At 44.0% G+C, this 14,650-nt stretch overlaps 1 pseudogene; it reads left to right on the top strand.

The window, feature by feature from the left end:
- Positions 1–10,996: 10,996 nt before the first annotated feature.
- Positions 10,997–13,852, top strand: LOC117286261 (annotated as a pseudogene).
- Positions 13,853–14,650: the final 798 nt, after the last annotated feature.

The raw sequence follows: 14,650 nt of genomic DNA, 5'->3' as shown, positions 1-14,650 counted from the left end.
AGGCTCAGATAAGAGCTCAACACTGCTCACCAGGAAACCTTCCCCCTTCCAGGTCTCTGCTCTGAGACCCCTCAAAGCCAAGCCTGTCCAACCATTTTCCCCCCACCCCAATCTGTGTGTCAACTCTGTTTTCACATTTTTGTTTCCTCCTGCCCAATCCTTTATACAGAGCCCACTCCTCTGGCTGCTGGCACAGACTCCCTACTCTTCCATGATTCCAGTCTCCCATTCTAAGTTGTCCTCCACATTTACTAGCTGTCCTTCCAAAGCCAAGTTCTACTGTGCCCAGACCTTCTCTTAGAACAAAGTCTATTCCTTAGTGTAATATTTGATACTCATCACCAGGTGCCTAGAACCTCCCTACCAGGCCTGAGTGCCTGGTCTGGCCACCCTATGTACTAGACACTCAGTCTCAGTGCCTGTAATACATTCCCTCCCCGTTCAATTGTCCTCCCTGCTTTTGTCCACCTGATCTACACTCATTCTTCAAGGACCTCTTGAACCCTACCTCCTTCTTGCCCAAGTGTTTCCTGATTCCTCTGGAAGGAACCTAGATGTGATCAGGCTCATCTCTGAGTTCATCTAACAGGTCCTGGTGAGAAGTTTCATATAACCAGCTCCTTAGCCACTCCTCTGGGTCCTTCCAAGGAGCACATGGTTCTGGTGTTTCTTCATCCTATCCTCGGAGACCCTATACAAAGATGAATGGGGTGAGCCAGGGTAACCTGTCACAGGACCACAGCGGAGTAGAAGAATCTGAGCCTTTCTAAGATGAAAACATTCAGAGGAAGAGACAGCCAGGGGAGGCCTCTTTCTGGCTGCAGCAGAGACCATACCACAGCACTTCACAGTTTGCAAAGAACTCTATAAAGAGCATCTCACTAAACCTTTGCCCAAGCCAACACTGTTGGTACCTCATTCATAAAACGGACACAAAGGCAGAGAAGTAGAGTCCCTTTCCCAAGAAAATAAAGCTGGTTACTAGTAGAGCTGAAGTTCCAACGCAGGTGTGTCTGGCCCTCAAAGCAAAAGACCTTTCTTTCAGGCCACACAGCCTCCTGGTGGTAGTAAAGGAAGGTGATGACCACTGAGGCCCCAGCACTGGACACCCTATTCCGGACTCCTCTCCCCAGAGCTCTGTGGGCCTGCTGCCCATGGACAAGAAGATGGCCCAGGTTCTCTAGAGATGTCTTTATAACTTCCCTTTCTTCCTTGGCACTTTCCTTTTTCCAGCCTCTCATGTCTATCAAAACCTCACGCCCCGGGGGGAGGTGAGGAGCAGTGGAGGTGAGACAGAGAGAGAGACCGACAGACATCACCATTCTGCCTGGGCTGAGGACTAGGTTATTTTCTGTTTCAAGCTTATAAATATTTCTGCCATATGTGGACTCCTTCTGGAGACCTTTCTGGACTTCTTTACTTTCCAAGAAGAAAGAGGGAGGCAGTGGACAGTGAGTTTAGGAACTTTCCGATGGTCTAGGAGAGAGGAACAGGGACTTGTGCAAGTCGGATGGTAAATGTTTATGACACCTGTTTAATCCTTGCCTCTTTTTAACTCCTACCACATTAGCCCAGCTCTTGCACTCAAGAAATATCAATAAGGAGACTGTTCTATGCCTACTGGGCTGCACTGATGTCTTCAGATGGCAAAGACACATCAAACATTATTAGTATCACTCACAAGTGGACAATTGTCATCTCATAATATATTGGAGGTGGAGCTACATCCACCATATATGACTTCGGAGGGTGAAGCAGAGTCTCCTATTTGGTGGGAGAAGTTTCAACCCCTATGTTGGAATTGGAGTTAAGGTAAATTCTAGATCCGAATGTTGGTTAAACTACGATTTTAGTCACATTTGAATACTGAGACTGCACCTGGTGTGGCAGTTGAAGAATCACCTCGGGTGCTTTGAAAGAAGTGATATAATCTTCTTTAGGATGATAGAAAGTTTGGCTTCTGTAGTGGGTTCTGGAATGATGATCCATTCTAATTGATAAGACTGAAATGTGACACTGAGTGATGATGGTTACTGATCTTGACTTCATACTGAAATTGTTACTTCCTGATATATTGGGAATTGAGCTACAACAACCTCTGGTGACCAAGTCTTCAACCTCTGTAGTGGGTTCTGGAGATATGGTGAATTCTAGGTCCAAAGGTTGAAATGAGCTGAGCAATGTTGTATACTGAGGTTGATTCCGACCTGGCATTGGAACTGTTATCCATAATATGCTAGCAATTGAACCACAATCTCATTGGTGACTTTTGAAGTTTCAATAGGACCCCCAGATGGACTGGAGAAGGTTCTACCTCCTCAGCTGGGGCTGGCTGGATTACTGGAAATGGTTCCACATACTCAGTGAATTCTGCAGGCTGAGATGGGTCATCTGCTGAGCTAGAGAAGGTTCCATCTTGTTAAGTATCTCTGGAGGTGGAACTACAGCCTTCTGGGAAGCTACAGATGGTTCTACCTTCTCACATGGCTCTGAAGGTGGAGCTCAGAGCACCTGTTGAGTCAGGGAAGGTTCTCTCTGCTTAGGAGACTCTGAAAGTAAAAGTAGGGCTTCTGGGGAGTCTTGAGAAGGGGTAGCCTTTGCAGGTGGCTCTTGTGGAAGACTTGGGGCTTTCTGTTGAGTTGGAGAAGTATCTACCTCTTTTGATTGATCTAGAGTCTAAGCTGACCTTTTTCTGGGCTGGGAAAGATTCAGTCTTTTCAGGGAATTCTGAGGCCTGAGAAGGGAGATCAGACTGGATTGGAGAAAATTCAGTTCACTCAGTAGAAATATAGCCTGATCCAGGCCCTCCTGTTATACTGGAAAAGGTTCAACTTCCACAGTAGGTTCTGGGGTTGTGGTGAGCTCCAGATTCACATGCTTGAACTCTGGTTTTAGGCAACATTGAGTGCTGATTTCTGAATATTCCTGGATCTAGAGGTGAAAATGTTACCTGCCATTGGAAAATAAACATTATCTTTCACAGAGGGGCCTGGAGACTGAGCAAGGAGCTTCTGCTGTATTAGCGAAAGTACAACACTGGAAGTGGGCTTGGGAACATCTGAGCTCTCCTGCTGGCTTGGAAGATTTTCCTCTGGAACCTTTTCAGGCTGAATAGGAACCCCTTGATCAACTTGAGAATGTTCATCCTTTCAGGAGGGTTTGGCTGGTGAGCTGTAACTTCTTGCTTGTCTTTCAAAAGTTCAAACTGCTCTGGGCTCACGGAGGACTGAACTTGGGCCTCCCATTGGTCTGATTTCACCTCCATTAGCCAACTCAAGAGGCTCAGCAGCGACATTGTTCAATGGAAGCTGAGTCTGATAATCGTGAACGAGAGGAGAAACTGTTAACTCATGGTCCACTGGAGGGTGAGCTACAACTAGGGAGCTCGGGAGGCTGAGTTGCAGCCTCCTGTTGAGTAGAAGTTTCGATCTCCTCTGTGTTTTGCAGAACTTCATTGTTCATCTGCTGATGGGTTGGAGAAGGTTCAACTTCCTCATAAGTCTTTCCCTACTGTGGTCTTCTGCTGGGTTGGAGAGGGCTGCTCATTTGAACAGGTTCTGAAGATTGAACTGGAGCCTCCTGTAGAACTTGTAAGAGATCAATATCTTCAGTAGTCTCTAGAGGCAGAGTTGGAACCTCATCCTAGATACAGAAGGTTCCACATCATTCATTGGAAGTGAGGGTTGGAGCTATTGCCTCATGGTGAATCGGAGAGGTTTCCAAATCTGCAGTGGGTTCTGGTGCTATGGTAAGCTGTAGCTTGGAGGTTTAGCAGTCACATAGGGCAAATCAGAATGCTAAGCTTGATGGTGACCTGGAGGTGAAGATGTTACTTCGTGATGTTCTCGAGACTGAGCTGGATGTTCCTGCAGAAAGTTCTGCCTCCAGAGATGCAGCAGGAACTTAAAAGGTGTATGCTGGGAGGCAGGGACTCATGCACACAGAAGCCGAACTGTTCTGGCAGCCACTTGCATGAGTGCTTTGGCAACCACACATACTCTCCCACACTTTATGACACCTTTGTTTACAGAGCCTTTATTAGGGTGGGACCCAGATGGGCTTGGCATGGTGTGAGGGAATCATTTTCCCACAATGACCCGGCCCAACTCCCTTCCCCCAGTAGAGGTGACATCAGTTTCCACACTGTCCTCTTTGCATAGTGAAGCAGGATATGGGCCTCAGATCTGGGTGGTCCTCGCCTCCAGCAGCCTGTGAGTGGGGTGGAGCAAAGTGGAGGGGGATGCCTTAGCGTGGGTCCTGAGGATACTCAGAAGTGCTAGTCCAGCTCTGGCAGCCTGAGCTTTTCTTCCTCCAAGATAAACTCCCAGAGATATTTTTCCCTCCCTTGTCTATACTGCTTCCAAGGAAAGTAAGTGATCTTCAAAATGAGGGTCAGTTAGGGTGGCAGGCAGGAGAATGCACATTACAGTGATTTATTCCAAAATGTTGCCATTTGCTGTAAACTCTCAATATCCACTTCCATGTTTAATTATTCATTCTAGTCTGTCAGGGGCTACCATAAACTCCGTGATGACTCCACAATTCCTACAGGAAGGCCTTTGGCTGGGGGGCAGTTTAATCTTGCACAGAAAGGGTTTGAACCGAAGTGGAAAGCTTTTTACTTTGGTATGAGACACCTTTCCCCATCCTGCCATGGCTCAACAGAGTAATTGATCTAGATGTGCCAGCGGAAAAGACACTTAGGATGTTTTCTTGAAACCCTACTACAAGTTGACTTCCTTCACAGCCTTTCATACATTAATCTATTTTTTCATTGTCAGTTGTCTAGCATAGCCCTAGCACATGAAATCCAGGAAAAGTCTTAATCCTCTAATCCCTAATACCCTGAACATGGGTGGGCACATAGTAATGGTTTTAAAATGAAACTGATTCCAAATGCTACCTCATTAAGGGCTGGAGCTACTCTTATTATCAGATTTCTGAAATGAGTGCTGACTTCCTCCTTTCACATTTCACAGGAAGCTAGACTTCTTAAAATTTGAAGTTTCCTTGACTCGTCTTATTTAAATCAGACTAAAATCATCCTTTTACACAGAAAAAAAAACCACCCAAAAAACAAAACAACTTCCACTAATTTTTCAGAATGCAACCACCTACTTTCTTTACCTTTTCAAAAAAATATTTCACAGCTGTGAGAGTTAAATCATCAAAAATATCCAAATTAAAATCCTACTAGCGTGGGACATATTTTTGTCCCCTCCTTTTTAAATGTCTTAGATATAGTAAATAATGGATATTTTCATCTAGAAATTACTTTGGCAATTTAATCCCCAATTAAAGAAAGAAATTTAAAAGGAAAGAAAGACTTGATGAACAAACTCCCTTTTTACAGAAAAGGAAACATTCTCAGACACACCAGGGTTGAAACCAAATCCGTCTGGCACTGCAATCTGAGCCACAACTACTCTCTTGCCCCTCCTACTGGAGGGTGAACAAAAGTGCCTACAGTCTCAGCCTCCTCAAATTCTCTCGCCCACCACTCACTCAGGTCTTAAATGAGGCTTACTCTACAACCTACAACACCAGATCTGCAAATTTACCTTTAGCTCACTTCGTTTCACTGCCTTCCTTTCCACTCAATGCTCCGGGAGCCCAGGCCCTGGGTTCAGAAGCTCTTCTCCTCTGTTAGCCATCTTTTTGGCTACTTTGTCTCCTACTTCCTCATTCTCTTGCCCTCGGCTATCTGGCTCCACCAACAAATGGCAGGAAATATGCTCAAATAATATCACTTAAAAATATAGAAAAATCTCCCTGGCCCCTTGCCATGGTTTGAATGTTTGTGATTCTCCTCCATTTGTATATTGAAACCTAACTTCCAGTGTGATGGTGTTAAAAGGTGAGGACTTTGAGCAGTGATTAGATCCTGAGGAAGAGACTTTATCAGTGAACTTAGTGGCCTTACCAAGATGTCCCAGGGAGCTTGTTTTGTCTTTTCACCCTGTGGAGACACAGCTAGAAGATGCTGTCTTTGAAGTAGAGAAAAATCTTCATTAGACACTGAATCTGCTGGTGCCTTGACCTTGGACTTCCCAAATCTGTGGGCAATAAGCTTCTGTTATTTATAAATGAACCAGTTTAAATTATTTTTCTGTAATAGCTTGATGGCACTGAGACACTTCTCTCCACAACCAAACATCTTAGAGATGTCACCTACTCTCTGCACTTACCCTGACCTTCCACACCCATGGTTCCATTGGACATCTCACTTGCTCATCAGGAGGCATGGGATTTGGAGACAGATTGAACTCCTAACACTGGTTATTGGCCCAGAGCAGGAACCAAGGCAGGCCTGGTCCTCTGAGCCTCCTCATCTATTAACCAAGCGTAATAAAAATTACTGCTCAGATTAAATGAAATGAAGTGAGTGACCACCAGAGTGTGCTGATTAGCACAACCTAACATTCCATCAGAACTGAGTCTTCTATCATCATCACCATAACCATTTGTTATGGCTTGTGTCTTGGTAGCTCCCCAAAGCCCCACGAAGCTTTAGGTAGGGCTTTTTTCTGAAGTGGGGGAATCTAGAGTGTGTGATGCTAGGGCTAAGGGTATGTGATTTCTAAACCACTACATGTGAGTGATTGGTTTGGCACCGCCATCATCCTGGTAGTCTGAATAAGATAAAAGGAGCAGAAAGACACTGTTAAACTCCCTTGTTGCTTTTGCTACCCTGTGGGTACCATGAACTACTTTTACTCTGCGACACCCCTCCTGCCTCTCTGCTTCTGCCACCATGCACTGCTGCCCCTCTGCCATGCTGCCTTGGAGCCAGCTGATTATGGACTGAAACCTCTGTGAACTGAAAGCTAAATAAACCCCATCCCCTCTAACTTTGTGTTGGGTATTTTGTCTCAGTAATGACAGAAAAGTAACTAACACACCACTCCTTTTTTCCCTTTCCTCCCTGGCTGGTATCCCTGGCCCTAGCCCCTCACTATAAATCATTCTCCTTGCCACAGTGGCTCTGATTTTTCTGATGCATATAGGTGACTATGTTAGTCTACTGTCTAAAGGCTGAATCTGGTTCTCCTATGTCCTCGCATTGAGTTCTTATTCCTTAGCTTAGAGTTTGAAAATCCTTCTCTCCTTAACCCTGCTGATCTCTTTAGCCTCATGTTTTGGGACTCCCTGGTTCTCCCTTTATACTGCACCCCAAACAAACTTTCATTCACAACTCCTGCCTTTGCATACCTCTATGACTTTATTAAGCCCTTCTTCGTTGGCCTCGGAGATCTCTGTTTCTCTGCTTGTAATTGTAATTCTGAAAGATGTCTTCTTTGAGGCAAGACTGCTTTGTTGCTTCTCTAGGTCTCCTAACTCCTCAGTAGCACAGATCACAGTGGCTATGTTGACTGATATTTCCACTGGCTACCCACCTGCACTGTGACAGTTTGCCACGATCAGACACCTAACCCGAAGCCCACTTCATTCAGTGTGGAATGGACGATGAGTTGCAGTTCACCTAATCTTAAAATGGCAGCATTGGCAACAAGGCCTGGTGATCCAGAGAAGAGAAGGAGCACTGGGGATAAAGGGATATGCAATTATTTAAGGCTCCATGGGGGAGGCTAGACTCAGAATCATAGGGCATCCACAAAAGAGTGAGAGTGCCCAAGAGAGAGTGAGCAAGAGTGACAATTAAGAGATGGAGTGGCCCTCTGCTTGCTCACAATGATTCTTCTCCACTCACAAGATCCCCACTGGTCAATAGTACAAGTACTTTAGGATCACAGACAGAATGCTTACATCCCTTTTCTCATGGTGTCACAGGTTCACACAGAAGCTGGACTGAGAATTAGCAAATCTGAGCTTTCAGATCAGCCCTGTGCTTGGATGACCGTGTGACTGGGTGGTCTCTGAGCCTGTTTCCTCATCTGTCAAGTGATTGCTCAGTAGGCACAAATTGCCCCTTAGATCATAAAGTCTCATTTTCCAGTGAGGGCTATTAATCTTGTTATTCCATCAGAAAATCCCAGTGATAGCTCCTAATAAGTCACCTGGGAGTCCCCCAAAAATGTTATTCCAGGATCCAGCAGAAGGGCATCTCTGTGGGCCAAGGCCCTTGTAGACCAGGGATGGGTAGAATTTGGGGGTTTAATGGAACCAGGGTCAGCCCTACCCTGGGCCTGTCCCATGGAGACAGGACTGGATTCAGAGAGGAAGGGACAGCTTCAGTGCCCTGGGTTAAACAGTTGAGCAGGACACACTTGCCTAGGGAAAGAAAGCTGAAGGTGAGGTGTCCAGAGCTAATCACAGTGCAAGGAGACCCTAGCTGTGGGACCTTGGCACCTCTTGTATGATGGGATCTTTGGATTTTGTGTGTGACTTCTAGCGTAATTCTGTCACCAAATCTCTGTGTGACCTTGATTGAGTCACTCCAGCCTGAGTCATTTTGTTTGAAAAAATGAAGTTGAGGGGAAATGATAATTGAACAACATTGCTTTCTCTTAAGAAAACTTCTGGCTCTGTTGTTCTGGGATTACCCAGAAAAACCTGCCCTTACATGATCTCTCAGTTACTTTTCTCATTCCTGAGGCAAAATACCCAAGACTCACATGTTAAAGGAGGAAGGGTTTATTTCAGCTCACAGTTTGTAGAGGTTTAAATCCATAGTCACCTGGTTCCAAGGCGGGATGGCATGGCACAGATAAGGCAGAGGAGAAACACTTTATGGTGTGGCAGGCAGAAGGCAGAAGGCAGCAAGTAACAGCAGCAAGCCTTCCTTCTTTCAGTGCCTTTATAGTCCATCCAGGTTACAAACCTATTGATTAGTGCCACCCATACCCAGGATCAGGCTTCCATTATCCATACCCTTAATCCCAGCATTACACCCTTAATCTACATTCACATACCCTAATCCAGCCTCCTTTGAAACTCCCTACCTATGTTGACATTCTGGCTTTGGGGGACATATAGGTGAAAGCAATAACACATGGTTTCAGGCAGTGGTGGGAACAACTTCTCAGAATAACAGCAACCTTCAGAGAACTGTGGCTTGTACTCTTAGATTCTGAAAAAAAAGAGAATTTCTTGCTGACTGATCTATCAAGGGAAAAAGTTCAGTTTAACTTATGTTAACCCTTGTGTTCATTAATTCATTTATCTCAAAATACTTAGAGAGAGAGCCAGACAACAAATATAGAACATTTATTCTCTGGAGGTGAAGCCAGACTGCCAGGATATTTTTTCATAAAGAAATTCCCAGTCGATTTCTTCCAAAGTAATTTTTCAGAAACATCCTTTTCCTAGCCATTTGTAACCTCTGGTCAGCACCCAGTCCATCTGAAACTGTTTTAAAAATGCCCTCAGAACAAAATGGAAATTTATACTTATCTCTGATACCAGCCTAAGAGATGGAGAGAGAAAAACAAAACCTTTGGCCTAACCCGCCCTCCAATCCCCTGTTAGAAACCAGAGCTTCCAAATTCTCTAGGTAGCCTGGCTTGGTGGAAAGGGCCAAGCTCATAACCAGGAAGCGTGGTTTCCAGGACTAACTCTGACAATAACTGGATGTTGATGGTGTGCTGACACCTCTCCTTCCCCCTCCCCAGTCTGATTTCTTCACTTGTGAGGAAAGAGATTGGATGCAACTATCTGTAGACCATCTCCGCTCTTACATAGACTGTGACATAGGAAAGATGTTATAGGGAGAGGGAGAAGACGGAGGTGGGATTGGGAAACCCTGGCAGAACTGCACAAGGGGCTGTTGATGTGAAGGGCAGTGAGCTGGAGGGCACTGTCACCTGGCCCTGGATGGCTGAGTCAGAAAGTCATGCCCAAGCAGTTCAATTCTGTGGGTTGAAAATCTCATTTCGGAGGCCTTGGGCTGTCGGGAATGACCAGTGTTTTAGTCTGCTTTCTGTTGCTATAACTGAATACTGCAGACTGGATAATTTATACAGAATAAAGGCTTAGCCAACACACAGTTCTGGAAGCCCAAGATTATGGTGGTTGCATTTGCTTGGCAACTGATGAAGGCCTTCCTGTTGGTCATGACATGATAGAGGGAATCACATTCTGAGACTTGTCAATTTAGAGAAGTTTGCTGATTTGGTTATCTCATTTTTTTCCCGTGGCACTAGGAATCGAACCCAGGGCTGTAACACTCAGCTACACTACCAGCCCTTTTTATTCATTTATTTTAAAAGTTTGAGACAGGATCTCACTAAGTTACCCAGCTGAGTTTGAATTTATAATCCTATTGCTTCAGCCTCCCAGAGTACTGAGACTACGGGTATGAGCAACCACACATAACTTTCTGACCTCCTCTTACAAAGCCCATTAGTTCAAGCATAAAGTCCCTACCCACCTCCAAATACCAACATATGACTTTGGGGATTAAGCCTCAACATGAATTTTGAAAGGGACAAACAGCCCGTCCAAGGTACTCAATAACATTCATTTTGTTGGCAATGAAGATTAAATTCAAGGCCTTGTGCATATTAGGCAAGGACCTACCACTGACTACACCTCACTCCCCATGCACTGTCTTCAGCAGCCTCTGGGTGGAATTACTCTCTGCAGCTCTTGATCTTCTCTCACAACACTGGTTCTTTAACTTGTCAGCTCTCTGTGGCACCCACTGACTTAGAGGCCAAGGAACGCTCCAGGGCAGTGGGCATGAAGCGGCTCAATGATGACATCTGTTGAGCTGCAGCAGCCAGGAAGAGAGAAGATGTGCAGGGTGGAATGGAAGTACAGACAGTTTTCCTTCAGGACCAAGTCCCCTTCCTGCAACTAGGTCATTGAATGAACTGGTTGCTAAATTAATGTTGGAGTTATATCTAGTATGTACATTACAATATTCAGAACAAAGAAATAGTCCAAGGAAACTCCAACTTGATGACTTTGCTTTCATTTACATAACTCACATGCAGTACTGTTATATATAACAGAACATAAAATTACATTACACTACTGTACTGTACAGCCCAACCAACAAAAATTGCGGTATTGTACTGTAAAAGAAGCCACCATGAGGCCACACTGCTGCTCACATTCCCGCATCGTAAGTCCAAATGTGGGCCATAAGTCCGAGCAGCAGATTGTAAGTTCGAACAGTGCATCTCAATTGAAAGTCTGAACAGTCATTAAACATGCTTGTTGTTAAACAAGGAATATCTGTAACCTGAAAGATGTTTTTTTTCCTCGTGGGAAAATGGAATTCAGTCTTGATTCCATCAAAGGAAATGACTCTATCAAAAACATATAGTAATAAAAAGTCCTGGTCCAGAAACTGAAGGACATTCTGTACTAAAGCCAGGAGAGTTCTGTGCAAACCAGAATGGCTTTTTACTGTAGGATATGACAAGAAGGATACAAAAATAAGCCTCAGGATGAGCAACTGGCCTGATACAGATGCAAAGAGCCCCAGAACAGGCATATAGAAAGGGAAGTCATTTTTGGGTCAGGAAGACAGTATTTTGTAGGGCTCTCTGGAGAAAGTGACTAAAGATAAAGATAGCATAGAAAGGGATGGAAAGGCAGAGATAAAGACAGTGGTGCTAAGTAAGACACAGCACACTGCAGGATGAGGGAGAGAAAATTGGAGTAGAAGAAGAAAGGAATCCAAAACAGTGCCTCACTCTCCCTTCAAAGCATCTCTCTATTCTGTAGAGCTCGAGAGTTCCAAGTCTTTGTCAGAAGCCATTGCCAGTTCTCCAGGCCTAGTGGTACCTGGTTTAGAGAACATTAGAATAAACTACCAAGAGTTTTTTCTCCAGGACTCAGTTTCACTCACTCCCAACTAGTGATTCTGTTGTCTTTCTAAGTTAAACAAGCTCACCCAGAAATCATGTGGAGAAGCTTGGAATTGATGGGCTTGTATCAAATGAAGGCAGTCAAGATTCTAGGGTGGCAAAGAGGAAGAACCTGGGGAGTGGCTCATCACCACCTCTGCACCCAAATGTTCCTTCACTTGTGGCAACAGTTGCAAGGCCAAAACATTAGATTCCGTTAAAGGAACTGTTTGAACTAATAAAGGAGCTACTGGATTTTGTAGTTAGTGTTTGAACATTCCAATAGATGCTTCTCAGGTCTTTTTCTTTCAGATCACACTTGTCCTCCTGCCTTGCAGTCTTACTGCTGTGATTCACTTATGTTAGTTTGTTTATGTATTTGAGAACCAATAGATCTAGGGTCAAAAAGTTGCTTAAAGGCTTTTAATCTGACGCCCATTTAAGTATTAAACCTCTTCTGTGGCATTCCAGCCAAAAAGACTCCAGTATTGTACACCTGTGGTTACATGCAATTCTTTGATTTTGTTTAAAAGCTGCCTTTTGTATTATGAGATAGTTCTGATTGAAGGAAACTTCTGTAATATGTGAGCCTGAACTCTGGCCCCAAGACTTGCTGTCAGTGGACTCAGGTCTTTGTAAAGTGTGGCTCCTTCCCTTCCACAGCCCTTTAGGTGTTTGTGTCTACCTCTCACACACACACACACACACACACACAAACACACAATCAGCTCTTTCAAGCATTGCTACTCGACACCTCACAATTCAAGGCATCTTAATTGTGCAGTGAAATGTTATTCATTTATTTTGTTACGGAATTTTAATTTTTCCATAAAAAGAAAATGTTGGGGTTGAGATCCATAGCTGGAAAGGAAAATATACATTCTAGTTATACATTCTGACTCTTCTGGTTTCTCAATGTGTACTGATGTTCCCAGTGTCTATCTGCAGACATCTAGCTCTGGCCTACTGTGCAAGGCAATAACCTGTAACAGGTAGAAGGACCCCCTCCAGCCAACTCTACTTGGTGGGCAGCCCTTTCTATGAACTCCTTCTTCCTTCCTTTATTTTCTTTTTCAATTTTCTTCTTAATCGACCTGCTCATCCTGGTGAGTAACATCCTGACCTTGGTGGCAGTAGTGTCAGAGCCCAGCAGGTACAAGCCCATGTACTTCTCCCCAATTAACTTCTCATCCTTAGACATCATTTTCATCATAGCTCCTGCCCCAAGATGCTGTCCATATCCTTTCATGGGGGCTACTTCTTACTTCTCTGCTTGTGTCCACAGACATACATGGTCCAGCTTCTCCTGCTCTGAAGCCTTCATCCTAGTGGCTATGGTCCATGACCACTATGCAGCCCTCTGCCACCCACTGCACTACCCACTACCCCTGGTTCAGTATCTTCTTGCCCCCTGAGCAGTGGTATAGGTTTCCCAGGTGACATTTGAGGACATCGTCCATATGTACAACTGCTTCTCTGACCACCAGACTGTGGTCTGAGCCTCCTGCTCTGACACCAGCCCCTACACCCTCCTGGGCTTCTGCATTGCCACAGTGGCATCCTTCTTCCCCCTCCTCCTGGTGCTTCTCTCCTACACCCACATCCTGATCTCTGTGCTTCATATCAGCTTCTGAGAAAGATGTTCAAAAGCCCTTTCCACTCACACCTCCCACACCTTGATGGAGGGCATCTGCTATATCTTGAATCTTGAATGTTAAAGGTTTGGCCCCCAAGTGTGGCCCTACTTTAGTACTTGACTTGTGATAAAACAGTTTGCTCCAACATACGCTCCTGCTATGGTGTGCCAGTCAATCTTGGACTTCCAAACACTGAACCAAAATAAACCTTTTCTCTTTATAAGTTAATTTCCCCCAGGAATTTCATTATAGTAACAGGAAGCTGACTACTGTAGCACTTACTATTCATTCATTGCCATAGCCAATATGGCTTCTAGAGCTGACCTCTAGAGTGGTGTTTGCCATTCTCACAGCTGTTCTCAACTCAATTATCTACATGCTGAGGAACAAGGATGTCAAAGTGCCAGAACCAAAACGGCATGTCCCCAGGACCCAGAACACTTTGAGGTCCCTTGATCCTCAGATGTAGCTAATTCTGCTCCAGGATACCAGTTAACTAAACACAAAGAAACCATCAAAAAGGTTTTTAAAATATATTTTAATGGGAAAATAATAATTGAATACATTTATGGAGTACAGGGTGACATTTCAAAACAGGTAAAATATGTAATCAGGGTAATTGGCATATTCATCACTGCAAATATCATTTTTTTGTGTTAGAACATTCAAAATGTCTTACTAGCTATCTTGAAATATGTGATTAACTGTTGTCAACCATGATTATTCTACTGTACTAAAAAAATTAGAATTTATTTCTCCTTTCAAAATGTACCCCTAAACCTGTCAGCCATCCTCTGTCCTGCTCCCTCCCCAGAAGTGTTTTGAATGAGTTATAGAAGTACCAAAAATATACTGACAGGTCTTCCATACTTATTAACTGTAGGTTATGTTATTAAATAAACCCTTTTGTGGAAAGAAATAGAAACATTAGTATAAAGTTCTTAATAACATTGACAAGCATCAATATAATAAGGCTAAAGTCATAAGGTAAGAATGCAGATAGGTAAGTTATTAAGACACAGACATATGAACCAAGCAAACAGAATACACAACTCAGAAAAAAATCTTTAATATATAGATAATTGATAAATGCAGGAATGCTACTGTAGATCATTATGGAAGATGGACATTATGGTATTGGAATGTCTGGTATCCACATGTCAGAAAATGGAACTTGCCATTTTAACTCAAGGAAACACCAAAACCAATCTCATTAAACAGCTAAATTTATAAGTCAACACTGTAAAACTATAT

This window comes from Fukomys damarensis, unplaced genomic scaffold, assembly GCF_012274545.1.
Source record: "Fukomys damarensis isolate Sample0158 unplaced genomic scaffold, DMR_v1.0_HiC HiC_scaffold_16, whole genome shotgun sequence".
NCBI classification, from domain to species: Eukaryota; Metazoa; Chordata; class Mammalia; order Rodentia; family Bathyergidae; genus Fukomys; species Fukomys damarensis.
The sequence above is the reverse complement of the archived record's forward strand: the minus strand, read 5'-3'. Positions and strand labels throughout refer to the sequence as shown.